Here is a 23,358-nt window from a genome sequence, read left to right as displayed (position 1 = left end):
CTTCGTACTCCCTCTGGTCCTTTTTTGTATGCGTATAAGGCGACTCATAGTGGGGAGTATCATATACTAGTATCATGCATAAATTACATAGGGGACTAATAAACCAGGACGGAGGTAGTATGTGAGAGTGTATGGTGGGTCATGTGGTAAAATGTACTCCCTCCTTTCTAGTTTATTGGTCTCATCCCATTTTCTTAGTTTTATACCATATTATAAGTCTTTTTTTCACTTCTTTCCACCACATGTTCACATTCCTAGGTGCATTAAATTGATGCATGCAAAGATTTAAAAGAAACCAACCAATGCATGTAACAATTCCTACTCATTTAGTGGTCATCCATGCATATATTCTAATTAATGCAGATTAAAGTTTCAGTAATTTTGTAAAACTACGAGATACATGTCTCCACTCATCATCTGCCTTGGTTGATGAGATTTAAAATTTAAGCCCTATATAAACTAGAAAAGAGGGAGTACTATGCACAGAAAAAAGGACCGGATCTGTCACACGATGTTCAAGGAATATGGTGATAGTGGGAGGTGGGCCATGTAGTCATTGGATTGGCGTGTTTCGTACTCCTTCGGTGTAAGAGTGGAGAAAGTTAGTTTTATCACCGAATAAATAAATAAGAGTGCAAATGCTCTACCGCCGTAGCAATAGTGACCAATGAGCTTTCAAATCACATAGACCCGGTATAGTTATTTGGACGGAAGAAGCAAACCATCACTCTATCTCTCTCATGCAGTACATTATTCTTTTGGAAACCAACGTTTCATTTCGCTGGATCGCACCATCGAGCAAAACCAATGTTTAAATCACATCTTTCACGTTCGTGTTTCACACACATACTAACGACTCTCATGACTACTCATACACAACATCGATGTCTCGTTCTCCCTACACACACATAAACTTAGTACCACCTCATTTTGTTCCTAGGATAGGAATATCATAGGAGTGGGAAACAATATGAAGTGAGATAAATGGAGTACTACATACAAGAAGAAATGTACACGCACTCACTCTGCCTCTGACATACCCGTGGGTACATGATGGAGCGCATTTGTACACGAATAGGCAGCTTACGTACGTAATAGTTTGACCCTTTAATTTGTTCACTTAATAATGGAGGGTTGGGGACCACACGTGAGTGATACAAACTGCGACCTGGAAGCGGAGGCGTGTTATTGATCGAGTTTTCTTTCTTGGTACGTTAAAAAAGATTTCTCCGCCTGTTTTCATTTCTTTTTATGGGAACACGCGTATTCTATTTAAAACAACTGCTATGGAGAGATTTTTTACTCCATTGAATATATATATATATATATCCTCTTGTTTGATAGGTTTTGTTGTGTCTCGCTCTCTCACCCTCTCCAAATCTCTATCTCTACTTCTACTCTTATACTCTTATAAAAAACCAAGCTGGTGATGATGGTGTGCCTGCCATCCTGCAATATAGACCATCCGATCTACATATGAGGAATAGAAAGCAAACTATGGCAATTTTGCAAAAAGATACCCACACCCCTCTCCACATTTGCAAATAAGGCCTTCCCTCGTTCATCTTTGTCTCCCACAATATAAACAGCTCGTACGAATGCATCTTGATGTTCCGTGCAACACATGGGCCTTTTGCTAGTCTGAACAAGATGACAGTGTCCACTTTATCTCTCTCCTCACCGGTGGTCTGATCTGGCCCGATCCCGTCCGTTGCGGGAGGTGAGGACTTCCAGTGTTGATGTTGTCGTCGTCGGCGATTAAGGAAGCCGATGCGCATCGTCCTTTCTCAGTCGGCGCTGGCGCGGATGAAGGTCCTCCATGCCCTTGTTCGCTGCCGTCGTGTGGGCAGATCCTGCCTGCCCGCCTAAGCCACATCTCGCCCACCTGAGGTACAACTTCTTTTGGATTTCATGCTTCATTGCACTCTACAATCGGGTTTTCTTCTATACCACTACTCCCCAGCTCCCCATGTACAGTAGCCAGGGTTCGTCGGCTGGTCCAACATCACCTACTTTTTACTATTATAGAGGAAAGGCCACTCCAAAAGTTGTCCTGGTTTATTATTTATGAATTGGTGGAGGTATACACGTTTTTTTAACAAAAAGTACATGGTGGTTGTGTGGTCATTTTCCATATTATCCTATTGCTGTTGCTAATATAAAACTATCACTGGTAAAATGAAGCAATGCCCATGTAGAGGCATCGATAAATGCTTTTGTCCTGCTTTTTTTTGGGTATCCTGCTTTAGTTCCCATAAAGATCATCATGATGCTTCCATTTTTTTGGTGTACGTTTAATTCTTATTGAAAATTAAGATGTCGCTGTTAATCTTATTCCAATGCTAAGAGCAAGTATAATAGTGGGCTTATAGCTCGCTTACATGGCATATTTGCCTATGTGCAGGAGTGAGAGATGAAAAAATAAGGGGAGTGCGCTCTCATGCAAGAGCCTAGATAATGCGGATTCCTAGACAAATACAATAAATATGAAGAAAGATAAAGGGAGAAGGTTGAAAAAATTAGTAATGTTACAACCAACCTTGTAGCCCACACTACTATATAAGTGACTATAGATGATGGCTATACATGACATGGAAGTTTCTTATAGCCATCAGCTGGCTATACTATTAACCATGCTCTAAAACAAAGAAACGACACTAGTTAAATATCATTTTTTATATTTTTGCAAACTGGGATGCGTATTTCCATATCCAGGCATGTCTTCCTCAATTTTAGTGAAACTGCACAAAATTGGATGGCCACTGTTTCTCAATTCTTCCTTTCTCGAGCTTGATTACCGAGAAGAAACAAACCACTGTGAGGATTATGAAACTTCAATGGTGCATGACCCAAACATGATGGCAAAATTGATGATGCATCACACCATGATGAGCTATTGATGCTCATGGTTGCATCGGCTGGTGAAGTTGATCGATGTTCAATGAAGAACGGGCTATCTTCCATCAGTGCTCTTTGCTTGTTACCACAAAGACGGTATCCTTCATCAGTTCATCTTGGAGCAGTTATTTACGTTGGTGGAATTTTATCACACCATTGGATATGAACCAAATGTTTCCTCGAAGAAGCATCGACGTTGGTACTAAGAGCAAAAGTTTTGTATTGATTTCTAAGCCTTCTCACAACTTTGTCTTCAGCTACCTTGTGTAATTTTATTTGTCCAACTTTTAACTAAATATGTGGTCAAACTTTGATTAAAAACATGGTGTGGACTAAAAACCAGGATGGAGGTAGTACCACTCTGTTTATATTTACTCTGCATATTAGATTTGACTGAAGTCAAACTTTGTACGGTTTGAACAAGTTTAGGCCGAACACAACAAACCATTATTATTCAGAGAGGGCAAACTTTACATACTCTCACACCTTTCCGATAATTGAAATTAAAATTCTTTATTTCTACAAACTCTCACACCTTTCTGATAATTTGGCGCGTGTGTGGTTGTTCACTAAACGGAGGGTAGTGTACCGCACATGAAGGACAGGAAGTGCGTCCGGGATGCGTGGATCGTTAGTTGATCATAAGTAGTTTTCTTCACGGGTACATTAAATAAAGAGTTTCGTGTCGTACTTACACAATTTAAAATGATTGTTATTGAGAGAAAAATAAAACCAATCCACTATATTAGTAGTATACACAAGTACTATATAAGCTGGAGCCTCAACGCTTGTTCACTAGGGTTTGCACTCTCCACACTCTCGCTGCACACACACACACACACACACACACACACACATATATATATATATCTCACCCTCTTCACCTTATCTAAACAAGACTATGTTGGCCTCTGTCTCTCCCTCCCCCCTCATAACTGGTGAAGGAGCCGTCCGGGTCCTGTCGCACCAGGAAGGGGAGGAGGTGCAGCGTTCACTCTGTCACCTTCAATGAGGGAGGCAATCCACTGCCGGCTGCCCTATTCTCTTTCACCCAGCGCCTGTGCGGGAGGGCCTCTGGCCCCTTCTTTCTTGCTGTTGTACGTAGAGTGGGCAGATCTAGCGTCCCGCCGCACGCCTAGCCACATCCCGACGACCCTAAGGTATAACTTTCTTTGAAACCGTCATTGTCTAGCTGCATGCGGATATTTTTTGATTTCTTAGTCGAATCTAGGTCTTGGTTCAAAGAGGAAAGAAGGGGGTGGGGTGGAGCATGAATCTAGGATGTGGTTCAATGAGGAAAGGAGGGAGGGAAAGTAGTATAGACTGGCTATCCAACCGCTTTGTTGGTCGAAAAGGGAAAAGGGGGGGGGGGTAACCCAGTACACAGATCTGTAAGGAACCAATCTCTTTCTTGAAAAAGAAAAGAAACCGGGGGGTCGGGTAGTTTGTGCAGGACTAGATTTGTTGCCCTCACATAGGAAAAAGATTCAAAGAGAACAAATATGGGACCAACGTAGATATGCTGCTTGGCAACATACTCTGCATCACCCATTTATACGTGTGGATGCACATGGTGCTGGCATGTCCATGTGTCCCATACAACTATTTTGCTATTGTTAATCAAAGAATGCTGCTGGAAAACTGAAGCAATGCCACTGTTAAAAGTAAATTACATTTTTAACGACTGTTATTTTAAGAGAATATCTTTGTTAATATGAATCAATGCAACCATTTTAGAAATGCTACTGTCCTACTTTGTTTTCCATCAAGATAAGGTAGATGGTTCTTTTTGTGGCCATATGATTCATCCACCTTTATTGGCCAGTAATTGTTTCTTTTTTTACCACTCAAAACAAGGATATCTATTCAACTCTTTGCTATTGCAACCTTTTGCTTCACTACGCAAAACACTTCTGTTTTAAGAGTGTTTTGTGCAGTTCAACTTAAATGTCACACCGGCAACTTTGGTTGATTTAGTTGAACTACACAAAACGAGATTGGAATTCCCATTCGTGTTGGCAGATTCATATTTGATCTTGTCTGCCTCATGAAAGGTTAGTACCGGCCTTCATCCACATGATTGTGCAGTGTGCTTTGAGATGTTGTGCTACTTGTAGTGGTACTATTTGCTGTCTTTTCCGATTAAGTGAACAAAAATGGGACCAACTCAGACATGATGATTGTTGATTTGTTACAACAAACTCTACATCACCCCTTTTATAAGTAGATGGAAGCACATGGTGCTATTGCGCCCACTCACCCCTGGAACTGTTTATGTCTTTTGTTATGCTGAATCTTAGTTCAAAATTGCAACACTTGTTAGGGATTGGTGGGAGTACCATTTCTGTTAGGGATCAACGGGAGTACATGTTTAAGAAATGTATTGTTGAGATAATGTCTCTTTTATTATATACCAGTTATAGTGTTTTACAAATGGTACTATCTTGCTTTGTAGTTCTTTCTACATGTTTAACCAAGGTATTGTTAAGATACTGTCTCTGTTAATATGAATCGGTTGCATTGTTTTAGGAATGGTACTTCTCTGCTTTGTCGTTCTTTATACATGTTGAAACAAGAAATTGTTAAGATAATGTCTCAGTTAATATAAATGAATTACATTGTTAGAGAATTGCTACTGTCCTGTTTTGTTTCCCATTAAGATAAGGTAGATGTTTTTTCTTTTGGGAATATAAGTCATCAACCGTTATTTCTCAGTAATTGTTTCCTTTATACCTATTGTTGCATACAGGGATATCAAAACTTCTCCTCGGTTCTATTTCGACTTTGATTTTAGTTGAACTGCACAAAAGGAGCCAATGTGTTTAAGGAAAATTGTTGCATTACTGGCCGAGTTAGTCTTTCCACTTTGCAGAAAGAAGCAGTCACTGTTTGCGCTACATTACACAAGGTATGATCAAGAAGCTTTAGAGTATTAGTATACATTGGTGACATGACTAGTCTGCAGACCAAGGGAAACTCACCTCGACAACACGTGGGGTGCAAAATTCACTCCACAAGGAAAGATATGACCAAGAGTGGCCGACGCAGCTGTAACAGACGAGGTCAGTATCGGCCTTCATCCACATGATCGTGCTTTGTTATGTTGTGCTAATTATATTGTTGTATTGTTTTGAATAAGTGTTTAATAGAAGCTATTGTATTCCTATCTTGTCCTGTTAAGATAATGAAGATGATTATAGTCGTGAGTGTATATTTAATCAACTAGTACCACTATTATATTCATCACACTATTTTTGTATTTATGCAGGTAGGGATTCTCAGCTTGATTTCAGTGGAAATACACAAAATGTTTAGATGGTTCGTGGCCTTCATAATACTTCATCATGCACAATACACCGAATGGTTCTCTAATCCTTCGTCGTCACCATGAGCCACCGGACTATCTACTTGAATGGAGTTGCCAACATCTTCAAGGCCTTGCAACATATAAATACGAAATCCACCATGCTAAGCAAGACATTGTTTGATTTCAGTGGAACTGCACAAAAAGATATGCTGGTTAATCCGTCTCCATGTGCCATTTCAGTGTGGAAACTAATGACAAACCCTGCCCATTCCACAATCATAGGCATTACATATTTTGTATGGGAAAAGCTTGTGAAAGTTTAATCATTGATGTTAGCAAGAAGACATTCGTTTAATATTTTGGAATTGGAAAACCTTGTCAAATTTTGCTCATATATGTTAGCCAGAAGACATGCATTTTTATTTTGGAATGGGACACCCTTTGCTATGAGCAGCGTTGATCGTTTTTTCCTATTCGTGTGTTCAATTCAGAAGTAAATATCTACTCTGATGAGATGCATAGTCATGAATGTTGACTTATGTAAGGTATTTTAAGAGTTCGTTTTGAATGTTGTCTATGAAATGCCAAGCCTTGTGAGTTTGATTTCAAAGTTGAGCTTGGAATGTTGTGGCATGCGACACCACCGTGCCTCCTGAGAATAATGCTTCGTATTGTTTTGCACGTTGACCTAATGCTAGTGATTTGCATGTTAAGAAGATCATCCTCTTCTATTGTTTCTATGCTTAAGAAGTTCATCGTCTTATGTTTCATACTTCCATTCATAGCCTATACGAGAACTCGGGTAGGTTAGAGGTGAAACTATATGATCTTCCGACCAACTCATCATATTTGGTCGTGATTGGATCATCGCTTTCCAACCAAAACCGCTTCTAAAACTGTCACTTGTAAATAAAAGCAGATGGTCTTGGGCGAAGTGCTTGGTTGGTCGTTTTTGACTGGTAAAATATACACTGGTTTCTCATATTACGGGCGTAACTCACCGGTTTTTGTTATAGACCTCGGGTCGTCCGTTTCATTATGCCTGTATTTTACGTGTTGTTTCCATTGACGAGTAAATTACACTTGTATCATTAATACAGGTGTGAAACAATCCAGAGCTCCCAAGTGCAGCCTTACCGTTTCATGCCGGCTCAGTCTCTCGAAGGTGCTCATAGGGCCGATGATCCTAGCTTCCTGAATGACCAGCGAGCGCTGTATCAGACCTTTTGATGTAGGGCGGAACCCTAGGTGTCCGATCTTTCACGATTTGGAGAGGATCCTACCAAGAACACGAAGAAGATGGGGAAGAACGGATAGAAATCACAAGGGGAAGCACTCATGAATAAGTCCAATTACACATCCACTAGACAATCAAACACACAAGATCCACAAGGTACATGAACAACAAAGAGAAAGATACAAGGTAAAGTTCATCTCCAAGAGGAGGTCTTGATGGGGGGTCCTCCTGTGAGGGGGTCTTGATGATATCCCGCGGGATCTTCTCCTAGATGGAGGTCTTGGCCTCCAATGGATTAGTCTCTCTGTCTCTCCTCAATAGGAGAAGGTAGGAGCAAAGCTCACATACAAATGAGCTATCATATTTGCTAACCCCAGAAATGAGGTGGAGGTGGTCTATTCATAGTCTAAGCCACAAAGGGGTAAGTGGGGGAGGGATACAAGGCCAAAGGCCCACGGCTGCGCACAGGCAGGGCGGTAGTACCGCTTACGAAGCTGAGTGGTAGTACCGCTTGTTAGGGCGGTTGTACCAAACTTGCACCGCTCGATCACATGAGCTTGTCGGGTTGAGCGGGTAGGGCGGATGTTGGGCAGTAGTACGGCTTGGATGGTCTGAGCGGTAGTACCGTTTGCTTTGGGCGGTAGTACCGCCTGTTCCAGACTTGGCAGATCCTTCTTCTTCCGTCTTCGCTTCCACGCTTCCCTCGTGGATGGTGTAGTTGTTCCATTGCGCTCACACTCCTCCTTGTCGCCGTGAAGCTCTGGCAATACCTATGCATGCACACGAGTGGAGTGTCAAGTAGTATACCATCCTCGAAGGGGTCAAGTGAACACGTGTAAAGGAGAAGATTCAGGTTTATGTATGAGAAGTAGAGGTCGCACGTGTCAATTGCCAAACGGACTCTTGACATGGTGATGCCCGTAGGATGCTCCGCATCATCCCCTCCCCTTGGAAAAGATCCAACCTCGGATCGAAAACCAAATCACCATGGGAAAGAGATGGCGGTGTCGTTTCGAAGTGGTCGATCACCAAGCACTCATTATCTTGAAGTTCGAAATGGGCACTCTCCAAGGTCGCACTATCTTGTAATTCCTTCAAAAGGAGCAAAGATAACAAGCACTTGGAAAAACAAATGTGGTTGGCATGAGAGCAAACCCAAGCATTCAAGAGGTGATTCACCCAAAAAGTGTTGTCAACAAGAATAGCATATGGTTTGACAAAGAAGTGTGGCATGGCATTTAAGCATATAAATTGAGCACAATCAAGGACATCATGGAAACAAGCATGCAAATGGGAGGTAAAGATTCTAATATGTGGGACAAGTAAACAAGCATCTACCTCAATGTCATAGCAAGAATGCGTAAAGTGCTCAACAAAAGGTCTATGGTAGGCATAAGAATCATCCACAACACCAAATATAATGATGTGTCTAAACACATGGGACAAGGGCAAGACAATCCAAGCATAATGTGCATAGGGTGTAGTGAATATATCATGTCACTCAACACAATGTAAAGAGCAATTGTTCAACATGTGTGAGGCAATCAAGTTAATCATGTGACAATCAAAGGTGCATGACATAAGTGAAGTGATGACATTTTTGCAACCCAACATATTATAGTAGCAAGTAGTCCAAGAATTGGATGCAACACACAAGGCATATGTATCATGATGCATGGGAATGTGAAAATCATGAATGGAAGCAATATCACTAACATGTGTGTAATCAAGGGGTCCAAGATGACAAATAAGTCTCATGGTGCAAGCAATACAAGTAGTATGATCCACAATATGCATGCTCATGGTTTGGGGGTTCTCAAATGAGAAGGATATCACCTTGAAAGCATGTCCTTGGGCGTTCTTCACAATGCTGAAAGCAAGTATGGTGTAGAAACATCATGGTCGAAGGTGGCTTGCTCTCAAGATCTCGAATAGTCAACTCACGTGAAGTGGAAGTCGACATGATGTCCAAGTATCCTACACATGCACACAACAAAACAAAGAACGTATGCGCATGGTAGATAAACACATCATCCATCATGATGGTTATCTTCTTTTGCACATAACCATTAGTAGCAAAAGTGCATGAATAATATGATGCAACAATGGCGATATTCATGGCACTAGGTACATGGTGCAAAGAAGTAAGACAAGCATGCTTCACAAAGAATATGTCAAAATCTCCAAATATATGCGAGAAAGCTATGGTGGCAATCTCATTAGCAAGACTAAAATCATTGTTGCACTCAATACATGGAAAATCATCTAGCATGAGAGAGGCAATACATGGAGATATATGACAAGAAGCAATAACAATCATGTGCAAATCATGGTAATGGTTGTCATCAACCACATGAGATGGGCAAGTATGAATCATCAGTGATGCAACAAGGCAAGCAATCATAGTAATTAAGTGTTGCAAGCTAGTAGTGCAAAGATGCAACATACTAGAGAAAAGCATGGCAATCATGTCATGTGAGCAAATAATAGGCATAGACAATGCACATGACATGTAACAAGCATGAACACAAAGGAAGATGAAAGTATCATCATAGGAATGTGGTAGAAAGCAAACATGGCAATAACAAGAAATATCTCCACCAAGCTTGCAAATACACATACAAGTACTAGATTCAATTATCATGTGTAATGCAAAGCATGGGTCACAAGTGCATGGCAAAGGCATAGGAATGAGCATATCATGCAAAGTGAACATGGCAAGATGGGCATATAATATGTAATGGACAATAACCCATAGCCTAGTGAGGGCCATGTAGAAGAAATGTGCGAAGTCTTTGTGTGAAGAGAATGGTGGTAAGGAAAATCCATAGGATACCAAGTCATCGTTGCTCTCTAGAGCTCGTTTTGTGAACTCATGGGATTGTGAGGTTGACAAGTATTCATGGGAACCTACACAAAAGAGACACAAACAAAAGAAATTTTGTGTGTGGTAAATGTACACATCATCCATCATGATGTGTATGTGCACGTGTGAGTTAGCACAATGTAAGCATCGCTCAAAGAAATTTGATACATGGCATAAGAATATCTCATCCATCATGAAAGAATAGTTATTATGAATGACACGATGGGGACACAAATTGATCATACAAATATATGGTACATCAATATCATGTTTATGCATGGGGAGAATATGGTGCATGCAAGTAATAGGATCATGCAAAGGATAGGATGAATCAAAATCTCCTAACATGTATGAGGAAACTATGGGGTCTCCTCATGAGCAATATTGGAACTATCATATGGAGAAAATGGACAACATCCAAAACAACGCATATCCAAAGCTAGGTGGTCATGGAATGGCATATGAGATAAATGATGCAAAGGGGGCATATCAATATCATCACAAGAGAAACAAATGCCAATAGCCATTGGTTTGTCATCTATGTCATATGTGCAAATTGGGTTTATTTTAATGGCATGTGCATTGTCACTATGAAGAGATTGCTAATAAGATATATGATTGATCTCATGCATAGCATATGATAAGTCAAGCGGATTGTCAAACATGATGTGACCTAAAGAATTGTCACAAGAAATCCTATGTAACATGGCATCTCAACTAAGAGACTCCACATGAGAATCATCATACTCATCATAAATGGGCAAATCATCACATGGGGAAATCATACTAGCATGAAGCATGGTACTAGGTGGATCAACATCATGTAAGCAATCAATGTCAAGAATGTCCACTAGTGGGACTTGAGCATCACCTTCACCTATGTTACCTTTTTCATTCCACTCAAGTGGTGTAGGTGAGGTGGGAAAGACCAAATGGTGGTCATCTTCATCTTGATGGAACCATGTGGGGGGTGCATCATATTCCACCATGGCCATCGTCTTGTCCAAAGGGACAACGAAGTCGTTGAGGATCGGCGCGTCATCATATATGGGACCTAGCACTAAATGAGAAGACACAATAGAGGTAGAGGTCAAGTTGTTAGAAAAGTAAATGGCCTCACAAGACTTATCAACTATCTCATCTCTCTATGTGGTGGTTCACTCACTCCCTCAAAGTAGGTGCACTCAATATAACGTATGGTGGAGTCACTCATATCACTCAAGTGGTGGGGGTTGTGGCTCTCCTCACATGGAAAGTGGACCAACTCATCATATATGGGGCTAGTGGTGAAGTCACTCTCACTCTCAATATGGTGGCAAAAGTCACTCAAGTCATCATATGTTGCCGTGGTCGAAGGAAAAATCCCATGCTCAACCATCTCGTCGTCGTCCCCGTGGATGAAGGCCGAACATGGAACATCATCACTCTCCTCCATGACCGAAGGGAAAATCCCATGCTCGATCATCTCGTCATCGTCATTGTGGATGAAGGCCGAAGATGGCACATCATCACTCTCGCCTCCAAAGATGGAAGCATCATCCTTGCTTGCCACCTTGTCACTCGCCTCCAAAGCTTGGTCCTCGAGGGTCTCCATAGTCTTACTCGTAGCCACACCATCTTGAAAAAGAGTCGAGGTAGACTCGGCATCATCAATGCCATAAAGAGGGATGGCGGTGAAGTCGAACTTGGGAGCATCGTCTTGGAGCTCATGCTCGTTCTCATGGAGCTTGGTCATCGTGAAGTGGGCTTGGGGTGGAGAAGCCTTGGCCTTCATGAGTTCTTGTTCCACCTTGAGAGCACCAATGGTTGTCGTCGAGGGACTTGTAGTTTTCGAGGAACATAGTCTTGGAGATGTCATTGTGCAATCCCATCATGAAGTGGAACTTCATCAAAATGGGGTCTTCCACGTCGGCTCATCGCAAGGCATTCTTCATCTCCTTGAAGTACGCGTTGATGGACTTGGATTCTTGGATGGTGTTCTCCAATTGGCATAGAAGTTGTTCCGTGTAGGTTGGAGGCATGAACTCTCGTCGCAAAGCTCTCTTCATCTTGGGCCAACTCATGTCGTAGCTCTCCGAAGGTGTGTGAAGCCACCACGCGGACGCGTAGTCGTGGAAGTTTCTTGTGGCGCACTTCACTTGGTCTTCGGAAGGGACTTGATTTAGCTTGAGGTAGTCGTCCATCAAGAGTTCCCACTCGAGATACTCCTTGGGTTCATGAGTCCCATAGAAAGGAATCGCGTGGTCGATGTCGAGGTTGTAGTAGCTCGTGGAAGTTGAGGACTTGAGCTTGGGGAGCTGCTCTTGAGCGTAGTCTTGGGGTACTTGTTGGCGAAGATGTCGTATGTCCATAGGTAGAGATGCCTTGATGTCGCTTGGCGGAGATGCCAAAGGAGATGGTGAAGTCGTTGAGCGATTGTTGGTGTTGAGCTCTTGACCTTGTTCTTGTTGGTTATGGTGTCGATGCGATATGATCTTGCCGGAGATGGTAGCTCGGAAGCATGTGCTCTTGAGCGTCGTCGCGAAGATGAGGAAGATCGCTTATAGGACTTGATGAGGGCTTTGATCTCCTCCATTTGAGCTTGCATCTTGGCGTCCAAGTTGTTTGTGGCATCGAACTCATCGTTGTAGACCGAAGGAGGTGTGCTTTGCCTATCCATCACAAGACTCGAACAAAGGTGAGAAGGAAATGAGATAAACAATACCAAGTTACCTTTTCCCAATGTTGAGGATGTATCCCGTTTCACTCAATGTGAAATGAAAGAATAGTGGAATTGGTACCGGACTTGTTCACTCACACATATCAAGTAAAGCTTATGGTGGAGCTCGGTGAGGATAGTGGCAAAAAAAATTGATGCAAAATGTTAGCAAGAGTCAATAATGTTGAAAGAGATTCACAAATTCTCAAGTGAAACAAGAAGACCAATAGCAATGAATGGCACACAAAAACACACACACGGATAGATAAATGGGGTCGTGCAACCAAGGAATAAGCACAAAATGTGGAATTCAGGGAAAACGCTCGTGTTGCACAACTCAAGAGAGACGCTAGCACGATTGCTCAATAGGCGGATATGACACTTGTGTACAACCTATAAGATGCAAAATGGATAAACTTTCTATCCCAAGTATGCTATGTCTGTATGGTTCCCGGTGTTTCTCTCAAGATGATCCAAGATGATCGGATATGAAAATCTTATATGCAATGTGATATGATGCTATGACACTTGCTTACAAGCTTCTTTGGTCTCTCTTTTTGCTTAAAAGCTTATTCTTTTTTTGTATGGCCACTTTTGCACAATGCCCAAACCAAGATAGCAATTGTATATATGCGGGAACAAACTTGTGACACAAGAGATGATATGATACCAATAAGATATGGTATGTATGCAATGGGAGGTGTAGATCACTAATGTGCACAAGTACCATTGCCGGCAGTACTCAAAGGCTAGTCTCAATAGGCAAGTAACGCAAAATGGGCTAGGGGTTATCAATGCAATTGCAAGGGGAATATACAATGATGTTGTCGAAGTTACCGTCCTTATGTACGATGACAACCTTGTGGCGATGATGAGAGGTAGTTTTGTTGATGTTGAACCGTTCCTAGTTAGCCTGAACACCCTAGGAAATGAAAAAACCGCAAACTCAAAATCTCAACGGCAAATGTCAAATGGTGGTAGCGGAATGCGGTGGTGGTTTGCACTCGGCAATGTGGAAGTGGAATGATGGGCTATACACGTGCCGAAGTTTAAGTTGTCGTCCCTAAGTTGCCTAAACACCTTAGGAGACACAAGCCACAACTCAAACAAGCCCAAACAACATTGAGTTAAGTTGAGGTGGCGGAAGTGTATGATGGGCAAGGTTATGCGGAAATGATGGTGGTGGTTGATGAAGAAGCAATCGTCCCTAAGTATCCGAAACACCTTAGGAGACTCTAATCACTACTCCAACACCACTAATGCTACGGGGATCAAAATGGGTTAGGTTGCAGAAGGCTATGGTGGTTATGCGGATGATATGGTGGAGGGCCTGGGCAAACTTGTCAAATTTCAGAAATTTTATGGTGTCAAATGATGTTGGAACCTATATAGGTGGATGGTGGATGTCAATAGCTACTCAACGAGCTAAAGAACGCGAAAATCGGACTCCGGATGTGAAAGTTATGGGCAAAACGGTGAAGTGATGGCGGCTGACCCGGGGGGAGGGGGGAGCGGTAGTGCCGCTTGGATGGGCGGTAGTGCCGCTTGGATGGTCGGTAGTACCGCTTGTGGTGCTCAACAGTAGTACCGCTTGGAAGGGCAGTAGTACTGCTCGTGTCGGGAAAATTTGCAGATCAGGATCGGGGCTTATTTGGGGCGGAAATGGATGATTTCGGGGGCAAAATTGGATGGATTTCGTGGATGGAAAGAGGTGAAACTTGGGGAGATGCTAGATCCACTCGAAACCAAGCAAATCCATGGATCAAAATCAACAAAACATCATCAAACCGACAAATCACAAAAAAATTGGGTCTATTTTTGGTGGGGATTTTCGAAATTTAGGACGAAATCAAGCAAAAGAAGGCTAGAAAACGGTGGGAGGGACTCCCAATATGTGATAAACTTGGCTCTGATACCAAGATGATGTAGGGTGGAATCCTAGGTGTCCGATCTTTCACGATTTGGATAGGATCCTACCAAGAACACGAATAACACGGGGAAGAACGGAGAGAAATCACAAGGGGAAACACTCATGAATAAGTCCAATCACACATCCACTAGACAATCAAACACACAAGATCCACAAGGTACATGAATAACAAAGATAAAGATACAAGGTAAAGTTCATCTCCAAGAGGAGGTCTTGATGGGGGGGGGGTCCTCCCGTGAGGGGGTCTTGATGATATCCCACAAGATCTTCTCCTAGATGGAGGTCTTGGCCTCCAATGGAGTAGTCTCTCTCTCTCTCTCTCTCTCTCTCTCTCTCTCTCTCCCAAGAGGAGAAGGTAGGAGCAAAGCTCACATACAAATGAGCTATCATATTTGCTAACCCTAGAAATGAGGGGGAGGTGGTCTATTTATAGTCTAAGCCACGAAGGGGTAAGTGGGAGAGGGATACAAGGCCAAAGGCCTGCGGCTGCGCACAGGCAGGGCGGTAGTACTGCTTATGAAGTTGAGCGGTTGTACCGCTTGTTGGGGCGGTAGTACCGGACTTGTACCACTCGATTGCGGGAGCTTGTCGGGTTGAGCGGCAGTAGGGCATATGTTGGGCGGTAGTACGGCTTGGATGGTCTGAGCGGTAGTACCGCTTGCTTTGGGCGGTAATACCGCCCGTTCCAGACTTGGCAGATCCTTCTTCTTCCGTCTTCGCTTCCACGCTTCCCTCGCGGATTGTGTAGTTGTTCCGTTGCGCTCACACTCCTCCTCCTCATCCGTGAAGCTCTGGCAATACCTATGCATGCACACGAGTGGAGTGTCAAGTAGTATACCATCCTCGAAGGGGTCAAGTGAACATGTGTAAAGGAGAAGATTCACCTTTATGTATGAGAAGTAGAGGTCGCACGAGTCACTTGCCAAACGGACTCTTGACATGGTGATGCCCGTAGGATGCTCCGCATCACCATTCGTAGGGCCCACGAGGCCCACTCGGTCGTCCTTCGAGTTGTTGCACTCGCCGTGGCGCCGCTGTCTCACGTTGTCAACATGGTCAACAAACATGAGGAATCGGAAGATTACTTTACTTGGAGAGGATGATAGTAGGGACCCACCAGGGCCATAGCCATACGTACGCAAGTGCCTCATTATATGCAACTATAATTTTGTTTGCTTCCTCCTGGTTTCCTGACATCACGGTCCCATACCATTGTCAACCTATATAGTCAATAAACGAGAGAATTGCACAAAGAGCAGCCGACAGTTGGGACCCAACAGCTCGAGCAGTATTTGTTTTTGGAGGTGTGAGCTGAGTTTTTCTTGAGCAATGTTTTTGTTGTTGTTTAGAGGAGCAAGGTATCAACTGGGTGGGATGTGGACCGTCTAGCCCAGGCTATTAGTTTATGTCGGCCAAATATCTAGCCCGGATATTTAATTTTTCAATGTGAAAATGGCTAGCTCAACTATATTTTTTTTGCGGAATACCCAACCCAGGTCAACTTGTTATTCTCCGCCCTGCATTAGACTTGCCAACAAAATGAGCTTTAAGAAATAATAAATGGGTTGTAATTATAAAAATTTGGCTGTAAATATTAAAAAAACACACCAAATAGGTAATTAGTTTCAAAATTACTATTTTTGGATTTTAAATTTTAAATTTCATTACTTGTTGCGCGCGAAATTTTTTGTTTGATTTTTACCTAATACAGATTTATTTTGAATTATATTTAACCTGATTCAAAATTTTGGGATAAAAAATAGTTCGGATCCCATCAAAATGTGGGGAAATTTTGTTGAATTTTTTTGAGTGGTTGTTCTTAATTATTAACTGTGTTCCTGGCTAGAAAATGGGTTGTACTTTTAATAAATCATGTGAGTAAATAACGCTAGAATTCAAAAATGGGTTGTACATTATAACAAATCGCAAATGGGTTATATTTTCTCTGCCATAGATGTGATGGTCACTTGTGGGTCTACTAAGGTGACACGTACGCAATGCTTTGTCAACTTATAATCAATACACGATTATAGTAGAAGTGGTTGTTGGATGTCCATCCAAAGGCGGTGGTGCTACTTCAATCTCGGATATTCATGCTTCAACCGCCCAAACCACCACTGGCGGTACCGCCTGCTACCGCCTCCCATGGCCGGCTATGCTGCTGCGCAGGCCTCACCGGCCCACCCTACTCCAATCGCCATCCAGGCCATTCGTCTATTCACCAACACCTCCTGTTACTCTTTGGCAACTGCAGCCTCACACTCCAGCAATACTAGTGAACCCTCGTACTCCCCTCCACGTGGGAATCCACTATTGTGTCTTCGCCGGCTCCGGGTCATTCCCTTCCTAGGCCTCGCCATCATCCATCGCGTTGGTTCTCTCGGTGCAGCATGGTCAACTTTCTCAACAAACGACAGCCATCGAAAGAGGCATGTACGTGGAGCGGCTGACAGTAGGGACCCACATGGCCCATGGCTGCACGCGAGCAAGTCCCTCATAATGAGAATACAAATGATTTCTCCCCCCCTGACAGGTTTGAGCCACCAGCTACATCTTCGCACGCAAGGAAGTGTTTCCTTTATTACATGGAAAAAAGTTACCACTCCGTGATAGCTGGGACCCACCAGCTTTATTATGATCCATTTCGTGAAAATATAGATTATACCAAAGATGCTAAATTGTTTTATTTTTCTTCTAACTCGAAAAAGAAGAAATTAAAAAAACCAGAAAACATCTTCGCACGCAAGGAAGTGCCACCTTATTATGAGCAAAAAAATGAGCCCCCAGCTACCTGGGACCCACCAGATTTGGAGGCTGACTTGTGGGCCAACTAACTTGACGTGTATGGGCTCTATCAACTTAGTCAAAACGACTAGCTGCAGTGACCGTTGGATGTTATATCAATGGTCGTGCTACGTCTTCAACCTCTGGTCTTCTTGCTCCAGCCACCAAAACCCACCGTACCGCCTACTCCAGCCTCCCATGGCCGGCTATGCTGCCACGTAGGTGTCACGAACCGACCATACTACGACTGGCCAGGCCTTCCCTCTACTCACCCACACCCATTGTTATTCACCGGCGACGACAGCTTTACACCGCAGCCGAACCAGTGAACCCTCGTACTCCCCTTCGTGTGGGCATCCACCTGCCTCGTCTTCTCTGGTTCTGCGTCGTTCCCTTCCTAGGCCTCACCGTCATCCACTGCCTTGATGATCTCGGTGACTCGTGGTCAACGTGTTCAACGAACGACGGCCATCAGAAGAGGACTTTAGGCCATGAGGCTAACAGCTGGATCCACCAGCTACATCTTCGAACACAACATAGTGCCTCCTTATTACTCACAAATAAAAAATGATTCATCCCCCTGACAGCCGAGACCCACCAACTATATCTTTACATGCAAGGAAGTGTGCCCTTATCCTCCCTGACAGTTGGAACCACCCGATCGAAGCATACGTAGCGTTGTCTGTCTGGTCGTGAACGTGTACGTACATACTGGTTGATTGGTCTCTCTACAACGATGAACCGTGGCCGAGCAAGCAGCAACACGTGTAGTAGTAGAGACCCCCGACATAGCAGTTCAGGTAGTCCAGTCTAAACCATGTACACGTATGTATAGCCAGATGCCAAAAAATACAGCCACGTACGTACATACGGGCGCGGTCTCGAACACCTACTCGCGCAACGTACGGCTAGGGCTCGTGTACATGGAGAGATAACGGACAACAGCAACGGCGTCATGTTCATCAGGCAGCCAACCGGCTGGGTCGGAACGGAGAAACAACATCCTATTCATCGGGAGGCAATAGACTGGGTCAGAATGTGTTCGGTTCAATGGGAGCCAACTGGTTTGGATGAAAAAGCCGCAATGGAGTCTGGCATACCGCAAAACGGGGGAAACGGACTTGTGTTTGAGCTCCTACTATTGAAACGGAGTGTTGTTGATTGGGAGGGATGTGGTGTACCGCAAAACGGAGGAAACAGATTTGTGTTGGAGCGCCTACGGTCGAAACAGGGTCCTGTTCATCGGGAGGAGTGTGGCGTACCGCAAAACGGGACTCCACGGGCTACTGTTCATCCACCGTCTACTGCCTCGCTCCAGCCTCCACGGGCTACTGTTCATCCACCGTCGACTTCCTCCAGCCTCCACCTAATACTGTTCATCCACGGGGTCATGTTCATCTAGCCTCCACCGGCTACTGTTCAACCAGCCATCCACACAAGGTACTATTCAACCTGCCCTCCACAGGGTCCTGTTCAACCAGCTCTCCACGGGGTCATGTTCATCTAGCGTCCACTGGCTACTGTTCAACCAGCCCTCCATGGGGTCCTGTTCATCCACCCCCAACCGGCTCGGGTGTCTGTGATAGCCTCCTCGATCGGGGTCCTGTTCATCCAGCTGCAACGGCCTACTACTACCACGGGGTCCTGTTCATCCAACCCCTACCGGGTGCTGTTCATCCAACCCACAATAATAGCCACTATTCATAAAGAGGCAGGTTCAATCGGCTTCAGTTAGCAGCAGTAGCAAAGGAATCGCTCGGGTTCAGTTAATAGCTAGGGATCGATCGCTTGGGTTCAGTAATGTAGCTAGTGCAATCGCTCTGGTTCAGTAAACGAACGCCTCGCTCGGGTTCACTTAGAGCCCAATGCCTCACACACACGCGCGTACGTGTACGAGAGAAACGCATAATGCCTCTGTGCATCGCTCGGCCCCGACCACCCACCGTAACAGGGAACTCCCCGAAATTTTCCTCGCCCTTGCTTCTACCATGATTTTTTCCGTCATGGACGGCCCAAAGAATGTCATGCAGGTGTGTCTCTGGCCTGCCCAAGACGAAAAGCCATTTTCTGTCATGATTCTTTGTCATAGAAGTAGGAGCCCACCACATCTATGATGATACCGGGTTTGTCATAGTTATCGTCATAGAAATTTCATAAGCATGACATATTTTTTTCCGTTTAGGCCAAAATGTCACGGATGTGTCTTTTTTTTTTGTAGTGGGATGATGCAGCCCGTGGGGCGCCGTCAGTTGAACAAACAAAAGTCACCTGACACCGGTGTTGTATAAGCGTCAAGGTAGCTGAAGAAGCGTGCTGTGGAGGTTGCTCCTCATGAGCCGGGCGACTCCTAAGGCCTGAGGTGCTCATGAGGGTACGGGACCTCCTGAGACGTGATCGCCGAGTGCCTAGCCTAGTGAGGTGCCATAGCACGTTGCGCCAGACCCTGGTATGAGGTGCCCATGTTCAGCAGGCCGAACGGCATGCATACGTAGTTGCAGGGGTAGCCCCCAATCCGTCCTACGCGCAATGGCCAGAAGAGGTCCTGCGAGGTAGCCCTGTTGAGGCCCGGGATGTTGACGCGGACGCGTAGCTCACCATCCACGTCGGGGGCGGTAGCTGCACTGGCGGTTCATACGGGGAGACGCTTGTCGCGCATGGCTCACGCCTCTTGAAGCTCCTCAATTGCCTTGGTGATGAATTCTCATGCTCCTAGCGCCTCGCGCTGTGCTCCTTGCTTGTGGGGGCACGCATCGAGGCACACCTCCAAGTGGTAACCGAGCACCTCCCTCGTCGCGCTGGTCAGGTCAGAGGCTCTGCAGACGGAAGCCCCAGAGCCCGTCCCAAGGGAGGCGTCGGGCGCGCCTTCCTATGCGGGAGGAAGAGGCGCCACGGTAGCGGGCATGGAACCTGAGGCACTGCCAGCAGGTTTCTTGGTCTCCAGATGGCCCTTGGGAAGGAGCTACTTCTTCTTTGTGGGGTTGGCCTCGGGAGGCAAAGCGCCGCCTTCATCGTCAGAGTTCTCAGCCGCTGCGTCATGGTAGGCACGCTCGGTGTTGGGGATACACATAACAGGTAGGCCCACGAAGGGTCGAAATATCATAAAGCATGGGGTCCACACAACACGTGGGTCCAGATAAATTTCATACAGACATACTATCCACTCGGACAAGCAGCATACGATCCACTCGACTAAGCAGTATACCATCCACTCAGATGACAGTTCATCACTCGACCGCTCGACTCACTCAGATATACGAAGACCGGCAGGCAACAAAGCAGTCGGCATCATTCTCATGGTGAAGGCTTGGTAGTGGCCTGACATTATGGCATTCATGCCCCACTTTGTAACATAAGAGGTGGGGGGGGGGTGGCGCACTCTATATAAGCCACCCCCACCACTAGACTGTGGGTTCTTTTCTTCCACCTCTCTCTCTTTTCACCATTAGTCTCAGGACTTAGCTCAGGCATGGGGATCCGTTCCTCTCTCTCACACACACATTGTAATCTCCGGATATATACTCAGATAAAACAAAGCCTCTCCGGAGCACGAGACGTAGGGTTGTTATCTCCACCGTGAGAGGCCCGAACTCGTTAAAACCACCGTGTCATCCATATGCATCTCGATAGATCATGCTCCATTATCCTACCCCTATTCTACTGTCAGACTTAGAACCACGACAGTTGGCGCCCACCGTGGGGCATGGCGTCTATCGAGCCATGATGCAAATGGTTTAATTTCTTCGATCTTCGTCCGTCGATCAACAATCCTCAATGGAGGGTTTGATCCAGGATGTTCCAGACATCACTCCATCCACAGAAGAGACATGACACTCTTCGTACAGAGGGATCGGGAAGTCCCATTCCATACTATCTTGTTCTTTACAATCTACCATTAATCTAATGATTGTTTGTTTTTCTTCTGTATGCACACGAGCTCATACAAAAGAATGCCTCCCTTTGTACCAATTGGTGGCTTGGCTCCCGGACGATGAAGCGCCGCTGTCCGCATGTCGTCATCTCCGGCCTCATCTGCGAACGCCATCGCCGAGCGCCAACACACGCACAGCCGCTAACGCTGTGCCTGGCTCTTCGGCCTGCGAGCACGACGACCGGCGGTCGATCCGGCTCCTCGGGCGACGAGGCCCGGCTGCCGGCACTCGGCCTAGCTCCGCGGGCGTTGAAGTGCGACTCTGACGACGCACGGCTCTGGCTCCTCGAGCAGTGAAACGCGACCACAAGTTTGCACCGGCCTCGCCCTTGGCTGTGCCGGTCCACGACTCTCGCGCCTGGACTGCAGCCAGCTGCTTATCCTCCTGATCGCCACCTCTCTGACTGCCGTCAGATTCCGGCCTGACCAGTTTCCGTCGCGGCGGAGCTCTCCTCCGGGCTGACTCTATGACTTTCCTTCTAACCTTAATTACCTTTTCATTTATTCTTGCTTAACTGCCGCTAATTAAAGCCTCCTGTATGCAGGGGTTAAATGGCGGTGGGAAAGGGAAACTTCCCTTACATGCACAAACGGTAACGCATCTTGCCTAATTACCGCTAACTAACCACTCCTGCATGCACGTACATGTCCTGGACGTGGGCAACTCCTTCAAGGGATCCTAATGTCTTCCTTGTCTTTCTTGTGGCCCCGGCCGGCGGTCCGGCTCCTCGAGCGGAGACACGCAGCAACCGACTGCGTGGGATTCCTTCGCCGAGTCAGCTGATCAACGGCTCCCGCCACGGAGACGCGTCCGATTGGGTGCTGCTCAGCAGTGACTCTCATGTTGGAAGCGGAGGCTGGCCGTATACCCGGATCCGCACGCGCGACGGTTCTACTCTCCTGCATAGGTACTCGGTCGCGGACTGGCGACGGCTCCCATGGTAGAGTCACGGGCTCGACGAGGCACGACAACCAGCAGCTCTACTCCCCCATCAACATCAACACTTGGCCGTGGGCTGAGCGTCCGTGAAACTAGCCTACAACCCGGCTCCCCCGAGCAACGAAGCGTAGAAGCCGACAACGCTGCTCCATCCACCGGGGTAGATTGCAAGGCGCGACCCACTCGACGACCTCTCCCTCAGGTGTCGACTGCCCGACGTAGCGCGGGCACACGGCGGCTCTTTTCTCCACCCAACTGCTCGACCGCGGCCTCCGTGGCGGAGCTCCAGCACTGGCCATGGCCCCACAGGCGGCGGCTCCTCCAGTCGGCAGCGTGATGATTCCCTCCGCGATGAAGCACACACCGAACATGACGCGACCGTGGGCGCCGATCCGTGTCCCCGGCCCAGACACGGCGGCCTCCACGGCACCGACGCATCGGATTCCGGCGTTGCGACACACTCCCCTCACCGCCAGATGGAGAGGTTCTTCTGATCACAACTGATTCAGTCGGATGGAGACTTCTACATTCACTCGGACGCCCCGCACATCGTCACTCCGCGGGACGCATCTACATCACTCGGCCGCCGCGCGCGTTGCCATTGGTTGGTCACCTCATCACCATTCGGCCGCCCCGCGCATCGCCACTCGGTTGGTCACCTCATCACCACTCGGCCGCCCCGTGCGTCGCCGTCGGTTGGTCACCTCATAACCACTAGGCCGCCCCGCGCGTCGCCACTCGGTTGGTCACCTCATCACCACTCGGCCGCG

The sequence above is a fragment of the Triticum dicoccoides genome, chromosome 2B (assembly GCF_002162155.2).
Source record: "Triticum dicoccoides isolate Atlit2015 ecotype Zavitan chromosome 2B, WEW_v2.0, whole genome shotgun sequence".
Taxonomy (NCBI): Eukaryota; Viridiplantae; Streptophyta; class Magnoliopsida; order Poales; family Poaceae; genus Triticum; species Triticum dicoccoides.
Note: the sequence above shows the minus strand (reverse complement) of the source record.